Source organism: Myodes glareolus, chromosome 18 (genome assembly GCF_982192425.1).
Source record: "Myodes glareolus chromosome 18, mMyoGla1.1, whole genome shotgun sequence".
In the NCBI taxonomy this organism is placed as follows: domain Eukaryota; kingdom Metazoa; phylum Chordata; class Mammalia; order Rodentia; family Cricetidae; genus Myodes; species Myodes glareolus.
The window spans coordinates 20,282,056-20,290,261 of record NC_142043.1 but is presented as its reverse complement, the minus strand read 5'-3'; positions in this window follow the sequence as shown (position 1 = coordinate 20,290,261).

The window sequence follows — 8,206 nt, the reverse complement described above, 5'->3', positions numbered from 1 at the left end:
CAATAAAATCAATAAAAAAATTTAAAAATAAAATAAGACTTTATCTACAAACAATAGAAGTTTGACTATGAAGTTCAGAAAAGCCTAAATATTTATAACCATAAAACCTAAGTAGTAAAGTACTTTATATCCTTGTTATTTTTGATGGGGTTGGAAAATTATGATTTGTCCCTCAAAAACTGAGCGATCTATTTATATTTTCTTGCATAAGTAAGTATATAATAAATTATTACAAAAACAATAATATAACTAATCCCTACATTGTGGAATAGAACATTCTCAGGCAAGATCTAACTTCCCCAAACTCTTTGTTTTTAATTAAATATCTTTAAATAAATCTTTTCTTTTTATGTAAGTGGGAGGAATAAGTTGCCTTGAAGAAGGTTAATTCATTCTGTAGTTCATAATCGCTGGTAAAATTAGTTTTGTGAAAGACAGAAGTCCAGAAGGATCTACCATGCTTGGTCCCAAATAACTCCCTCCTTTCCATAAATCTCTCCCAAGGCATGTAGTTCTCAGTCAGCACAAAGACATCTACAGCTTATTGTCCTGCTCACATATCTTCAGGAGATCCCAGCACAGCAACCAGCTCTTCACTACAGTCACTACTCCCCACTAGAGTTACCACCCAAACTACAGCCACCAACTCCCCACTATAGCCAACGAATCCTCACTACAGTTACCAAATCCCCCACTAAGTTCCTTTGTTGAATTTGTGCAGGGCATGGTGGTACCTACCTACAATACCAGCACTTGGCAGATCAGTGAGTTTGAAGCCAGTCTGTGCTACATGGAACACTGTTGGGAAATGAGCTGGGGGGGCGGGGACGGGGAGGAAAAGAGGGAGAGAGGGAGGGTGGGAAAGCAGGAAAGTTTTGGCTTATCTCCTCACTTATATCCCAAATACTTCCAGTTGTCACAGGGCTGCATAACCACAACCAACCAGGTCCATTGGTGGGGATTCAAGTCTAAGGAAAGGGAGAGGGACACATGATATAACATTCTGGAGAAGAAATGTGTGTACACATGATAGGTATCCCACATTGCTGTGGGATTTCACTGGCCCACCACAGAAAGGAAGCTCTATCTTCTCTCTTGTACCACCCAGCTCCTCTCCCCCATCTCATCACTCCAAACACGCATGTGCAGTGGGGACCTGTCAGCTTATTCTGTGATGCCCTCTTCAAGACCTGCCATACCCTCTGCTGTTTCATTTTTAAATGAGACTTCCTCTCCGGTCAGCAGTCTAGATATCACCACTAATCCTCGACTCCAGGTCTGCAAGGCCTTTTCCCCTCACCCTATGAGACACAGCCAGCCCTGTGCCCACCATCCTCCGCACCATCTCCCCGGCCTCTGCTCTCAATTACTTCTTCACCGACTCTTTGGACTTTGTCTGGAGAGGGCTCAGCAGTGGTGGCTTCTGACTCCTCTAAAGGAGGGTTCACGCTGACCACATGCTTTGTTACCAACATCCCAGTGGGCAAGACATCCACTTGCAGCCAATAGTAAATCACTGTGCATTATAATGCCCTTCCCCAGAATTAATTTATTGTCCTGTGAATCATGGGACCAGTACAGCACCCTCAGTGATGGAGAGAAGTTCCAGTGAAACCCTGTCCTCATTCTCCCAAGATGCAACAGAAGAGAGATAGCCCCAGGGGGTAAGGAATCAGCCTCTAGCTCAGCTGTTCCCAACCTGTGGGTCATTACACTATTTGGGGGCAGATGACCCTTTGACAGAGTCATCTAAGACCATGTGCATGTCAGATCTTTACATTAAGTTTCACAACACTAGCAAAATCACAATTATGGAATAGCAATGAAAGGGTTGGGGTCACCACAAGATGAGGAACTATGCTAAAAGTCACTGTGTTGGAAAGGTCGGGAACCACTGCTCTAGGTGGTCGTAGATCCATAGGTAAGGCCCCTTCATCTCCCCATGTCCCCAAAGTGACGATGTAGATGATGTGTAGTTCTTCAATTGACGATTGATTTTTAAATAATATTTTTATTAATTCTTTAAGAATTCCAGATAATGTATCTTTAACATATTCTTACCTCCCCCAAGTCTCCCCAGAGCCACCCTTTTGTTCTTTTATGATAAATATGATGAGGGGAAGTCCCAGGCGGCTCGCGGAGTCCGGCAAGGATGGCCGTGAGTCCCTGCAGTGCCATGCGGCAGGGGGAGTCAGGCGGGCGGTTAAGGCGGATAAAAGGCTCACAAGACATAGTAAATAAACATAAGGGTAAACATTTATTACTTAAAAAGAAATAGAAAAGCAGAGAGACAGAGATAGACAAATATAAAGACAGAAAGACACAGAGACAGAGAAAAACATGTGCACAGGGCAGGAGACAACCACACAAGAGAGAGAGAAAGATGGCGAAGGGGGAGGTCAGAGGTGGCTGGGTGGGCGTGGTTAGTTCTTAAAGTGGCAGCAGAAGGCTAACATACCCCACTTCCCTAACCACACAGCTTTAAGCTCTCTATGTCTCTCTTTGTCTGTCTTCTCTCTCTCCCACAAAGTCCAATTTGTGTTGCTAAAATGCTCTTGGATGTGGGGCCTAGACAGTGGCAGACCTGCCAGGGGTCATATACTTAGAAAACTAACCTTCCCTCTAACACAACAATCAGATACTAAGAGCTCCTCATGTAAGGGCGGAAATTTGTGTCCATCTCCCCATCTCTATCCTGGGGTTTGTCAGACTGGAGCTTGCATGGGCCTTGTGTACGCTGTGAGAATCGATGTGAGTTCACACATGCCCTGCTGTGACCTTGAGCACCCTGTGAGAATCGATGTGAGTTCACACGTGCCCGGCTGTGTCTAGAGAACACTGTCAGCATCTACAACCTCTTGCTCTTGCAGTCTCTCTGCCCCTTCTTCCTGGATGACTCCTGAGCCTGCAGGGAGGGGTACAACAGGCAACCCATTCAGTGCTTAGCACAGGTCACATATCTTCGGGATGGTGACCAACTGGAAGTCTCTGACCACTGCAGGGAGTTTCTCTGATGAGGACTGAAAACCACACTAATGTATGGGTTCAGCAATAGGCTATGAGGAGTCATTGCCATACAGTTTCCATTCAGCAGAGTAATAGCAGGAGGCTCTCCCTAAGACCTAGGACTTATCCAGGCACGGGATCTTTACATTTTTATATTTTACCATTTTTATATCTATTTGTCCATAGGAAAAATACTTATGTTAATAAATATAAAAAGGGTAATAGTGTTTGAGGTTTTCTGTGCATTTATGTGTTAGGGCATATGTAAGAACATGCATGTTCTAATGGGGAAGCTAATCCAGGTCGTCACATACTACTATACTATGGAGCTGTATCTCTGGCTCACCTATGTGGTCCTTTAATTTTCTCACTGCTCCCCTTTAGATTAACCAGTTTTATGAGACTGACTCAGAATAGGTTAGGTGCGAAACTCATCTCAGAGTCACTTAAACTGTCCTGTAAACCAAATGTAGTAGCTCATGCCTGCAATCTCAGTATATAGGAGCCTGGGGCAAGAGGATTTCCAGGAGTTCCAGGTTAACCTCACTACACAGTGAATTCCTGGCCAGTCATGAGAGTTTGCCTCAAAAACAAACACACACACACACATACGCACACACACACACACACACACACACACACACACACACAGAGAGAGAGAGAGAGAGAGAGAGAGAGAGAGAGAGGCACAGAGAAAGAGAGAGAGACATGCACAGAGAGAGAGCACAAAAGAGGGAGAGAGAGAGAGAGAGAGAGAGAGAGAGAGAGAGAGAGAGAGAGAGAGAGAGAGAGAGAGAGAGAGTTATTTCCCTGGGGAACTACATTTCCCAGGAGCACGCCTGTGCGCAGGCACAGAGTACAACATAGTCCGCCTGACTCGGAAGACTTCATTTCCCAGAAGGACACGCACCCAGCGTCCAACGCAAAGCCACCGCCCCCTAGGCGTGCAGAAGCAGAACACACCATTTGTTGCTCCTGCCCTGGGTGTCCTTCTAAAAAAAGCCAGGCGCACCATTCCCGCTCTCTTCTTTCTGCCCCCCCCCCCTTCACAATCTGGCATGTCCCCATCCCTCCCTAATAAAGTCATACAAGTGGGTTTGTTTGTACCTTGCTGTTTTCTTTCGACTACGCATGAAAGAACATGAGAGAGAGAGAGAGAGAGAGAGAGAGAGAGAGAGAGAGAGAGAGAGAGAGAGAGAGAGAGAGAGAGAGAGAGGCAACATGGAGAGAACTCTCACAGTGACATGAAGCACTAATCCAGTAGATGTCATCTTTACCCAAGAAGTGTCACCAAGGTCTATAACATGTAGGAAGGACCTGAATTCAAAAATAGTTGATGCCTGAAAAAAGAGATGAAGAAATAATAGCAGGGACTGGAGACAGTTCAGTGATTAAGAGCACAGCCTACTCTTCCATAATGCTGGGGTTCAATTCCCAGCACCAACAGGGCAGCTCATATCTATCTGTAACTCTAGTTCCAGGGGATTGGGCACGCTCTTCTGGTCTCCATGGGCACCAGGAATTCCCTTGGTGTCCAGACATGCATTCAGACAAAATACCCCCAAAACATTAAAAAACAAACAAACAAACAAAACCCCCCAGAAAACTAGAGAAGAATTGTGATGTGGAAAAAAAAACAAAAACAAGAAATGTGTAAGCACACACACAAACACACGGACACATATGAACACACACACAGATACGCATGTACACAGAAGAGACACACAGACACATATACACACAAACACAGATACACACACACACACACACAGACACACACTGTATGTGGAAGGCACTGGCTGGGAAATAGTGGCATATGCCTTAAATTTCAGTCAGGATCTATGTGAGTTTGAAGCCAGCCTGAACTATATGATGAATTCTAAGCCATCAGTGCTGTATGAACCCTCCTGTGGGAGTGGGGAATATAGAACTAATTAAACTTTTAAGAATTAAACAAATAGACAAATGAAAAATATTAAAAAGAAACATTTAGAGGGGTGGTGGGAAATATAATTCTGGGCTACTAGAATTTGATTCCACACCATCCCAGTCAATCACTGTGCGGACGTGGGAGGGAAGTGCTACCATGTATGTTCCAAGTGAGGAAACAGGCACAGAGAGGGCAAGCAAAGTCCAAACCACAAAGAGCAAAGATTTCAAAGCCAGGGACGTCTTGTTGTTGGAAACTATGTCATAGCATCCCTGAGAACTGAGTCATTGGGCTGAACAAGGTGAACAGGCAGAGGAAGAGATGTGCTTCAGAGTTCTCCACCATGAATTTATCTCCTGAATGGCCCCACACCTGTGAGCACAGTGCATCATCCACCTGGTGACTCACACTTTTCTGCCCCATACACAGTGCACACTGAATCCTCCCTAGTACTATGTAGGGATGAGCCACGCTGGACCACATACCAGGTCATCAAGCTGATCCCATGGTGCATCCTCAATTGCTCCATTTTCACAGAAGGAAACTATAAATGTCTAGCTCTTCTGGCTACTTAAAAAATGAATTCAAGCTCCAGAATAGTCTCTGGCAGACACTGAGCATTCAATACACATCAGCTATTCTAAGCACAGAAAGACAAATCTGTGTGTTCTCACTTACACGTGAAAGATAAAATGTTACCAGAGCCTGGGAACGGTGTGGGGAGGGAGAGGTTGGCAGTACAGAGTATCTACTACACTGTGTAGATAGTACCGAAATGCACAGATAATGGACCAACTTCATCTGTGTGTAGACAATCAAGTCAGGAAATTTAAGACACTGCAGATCAGAAAAATAACTAAAAGTCTAAGATTTCTTATCTACTGCTGGGGTGTGGAGTCGAAGGTCTTCCTGAGACGAAGGAAGTGTGCAGGATTTATAGTTGAGTCTCTGCATATTCATGTAGGACAACTCTTGAGTATGGGCACGCTCTTCAGCACACACAGTAACACATTTCTGAGCATGCCTAGTTTAGCGTTAGAGCTCAAGAAGAGAAAATGAAGGACACAATTTTTGTTATCCTTTAGCTTAAACTCAAGGAATACATGCTGACAAGGACAAGATGGCAGACAGAAACATCTGGGTGTGCTCAGTTTGCCTTCTGACGATGGCAGACAGCAAGGTCACTGGGTTTGCTCTGTTGTGGAGTTAAATGTGTCTTAATACAAGAGTTTACCCCTAAAAGTATCTTTATAGCAAGTAAATTGTGCATAGAAGCCCAAGAAATTGAATGCACTCCGGACATTCATAGCTGTAAGGAGGGAGACACAGAACCCATGAAAAGAACCATTTTCTGTGTGCATCAGGAAGGGCCTCTCACACGGGATTTCCTACACAGGGCTCCAGGTCTTGACAGCATTCCCGGGGAAAGGGGGTGTTTGCTTTGGGGGTCTTAAGCACTGTGTTACCATAGTTCAGAGGCAAATATTGCCCACTCCCTACTCTGGAACACAGACTGCCTGAACCTTGTTCATCGGCGGACAAATATGCCCTTTCCTTTAACCATACATTTCAGAGACCTTTGAGAGAATGGGATGCTGGAGTCGTGGCAAATGGAAAAGAGAAGGCATGGAAGCCATGAGCAATCCCTGAGTGATGGGAGCTGGAGCAGGGAGGGCTGTTCAGAGGAGCGAGCCCTTAGCATGGGGTGGAGTGTGTGGGTGATTGCCAGCCAGCTCCAGGCCGAGGTCACAGGGGCATGGCTCGTCATACTGCAGTGTGATCTACAGCAAGACTGGAAAGAATAATGTCAGAGATCAAGTGTACCAAGAGGAAAGCATCCCTGCCCCTCTTCTTTTCCCAAACCTAGCATACATGAATCTTGCATTATTGAAAAATCTCATCTCAGGAATAGCACATATTTTCTGTCAGGATCTGTCAGGATTTCTGATGAGCCTGACAGAAACCTGTTTCATTTCCATGTGAGGTAATGAGTAGATGTGAGTCCTCACACATCTGTTCGGGCTTGATAAAGATAACATCATGGAGGTGTTGTGGTGTATATGCCATGTGTATTTTATCTCTCCCAAGCCCTCCTCTTCTCCAGACCAAGCCCCTTCCCTCTCTTTACTTCAGCATGCTTTTGTGTGTGTGTTGTCTCTCTGACTCTCACTTTCCCAAATCTTATTTTGGTTTTTTCTATACCTCGTGCCCTCCTGTTTACAGGAATGCACTGGAAAAGGCAGCAGGCAGGCAGACATGGCACTAGGGTAGTAACCAAGAGCTTACTTCTGATCGGCAAGCACAAGACAGAGGGAGGTAACTGGAAAACTGGGAATAGCGCGGGCTTTTGAAATCTCAAGTGCCATCTCAAGTGATACACCTTCTTCAACAAGGATACCTCCTAATTCTTCCAACTGGGACCAAGTATTCAAATATATGAGCCTATAGGGGTCATTCTAATTTGAACTACCACTTCTTGTGTGTCATGGTTCAGATTCAAAATGCTGCCCACAGACTCATGCATTCAAATCATGGTTCCCAAGCATGTTATCCAATCCTAAAATGTGACTGAATGATAACGGGTCTAACCCAAGCAAAAGATTAATCCACTGATTGCTTAAAAAAAACATGAATACACTGTTGGACGATAGTGAACTGTGGGAGGTAAGGTGTAATGGGAGGAACTAGGTTGTCAGGGGTCCATGGCTTTGAGAGCATATCTTGCCTTGTCCCCTGGCCCGAATGTTCCTCTTTTCTGCTTCTCAGTTGTCCAGATCGAAGCAACTCTCTCCATTGCATCCTCTCTACTTGATATTCTGCCTCATTTCTGTCCCCAAACAAATGGAGCCAACTGGACATAGAGTGAAGACCCTGACACCGGGGAAAAAGTCAATCTTTCCTCCCATTGATTTATCTCTCTGGAGTGTCTTCACAGCAGCAATAAACTAACACACAGGGAAAGGGGGAATGTTTTTGGTTTCTGAGACGGAAGCATGAATGGCTTTTTATTACAACATTTATTACAATTACTACAATAATTTGATCTCCTGGGGCTAGGGAAATAATTATATTTCCTCTATCCATCATTCATGAAGACTGAGGAGGAATGAATGCTCTATATTGAACATAAATATACTGTTTGAGAATATGAATAAGAAAAAGGCTAATATTTGAAGGAAACAGTTCTTCACCGTGTGAGTATGTGCATGCATGTGTGTATTTGGTCACAAAGGGCACTATTCATCAGGAAAGATTTTTTTCTGTATGAGT